The following is an 821-nucleotide window of genomic DNA, read 5'->3' as shown; positions in this document are numbered from 1 at the left end:
TTCATGCAAAAATAGGATTTTCTAAAGAAAATTCCTAACTTGATCAAGGTAAATCTTAATCCCTTAAAATTTTTACTGTAGGTAGGCTTAGACTAGAGAAGGCTTTGGACCAAATTTCAAGATTTTTTTAATTCTTTGTGATTTATTAGAATTATTTTAAATTTTGGGTTATTTAATAAAAATAAAATGTTTTAAATGATGAACATTAAGTTTTGTGTTTTCAAAAAATAATCTTCCTGAGGTCAGAGAACTCAGAGGAGAAAATTTTATATTTCTCTGCGTTTTATTTGATTTATTGGAATTATTTTTAGTGAAAACTCATTTTTAGCCTTTAAAAATTATTTTTGAAGCTTTGAAATTTAGTATCTTTATTTAGAAAATGAGGAAAAATATTCTAATTGTTCCTAAGTGCTTAGGAAGTAATTTAGAACATTTCTATGAATTTTATTATTTTTGTGTTTTTTAGGAATTTTTACTATTTTAAATATTTAAAATAGGCTAAAAATCAAGTTTTTATTATAAATATTATTTTATTTTTATAAAATATCCCTAATCATATAGAACTCAAAAAACTAAGTTTCATAATTTTTTGAGTTATATTTTGATATTTAAAAATCATTTAAGTGTCAAAAGTGGTATTTATTTATAAAAATCAACTTGAGTTACCAAATGAACTCAAAATATTTTGAAATGTTTATAGTGAGTTCTCTGGATTATAAACCACAGTTGAGATAAAAAATCAAGTCATTTAAATTTTAATATTTTCCAAAATTAATTATTTTAGTAATTTAGTGTTTGTAAAATTTAAGTGCATTTTAAAT

Source organism: Phalaenopsis equestris, unplaced genomic scaffold (genome assembly GCF_001263595.1).
Source record: "Phalaenopsis equestris unplaced genomic scaffold, ASM126359v1 Scaffold233650, whole genome shotgun sequence".
Taxonomy (NCBI): Eukaryota; Viridiplantae; Streptophyta; class Magnoliopsida; order Asparagales; family Orchidaceae; genus Phalaenopsis; species Phalaenopsis equestris.
Note: the sequence above shows the minus strand (reverse complement) of the source record.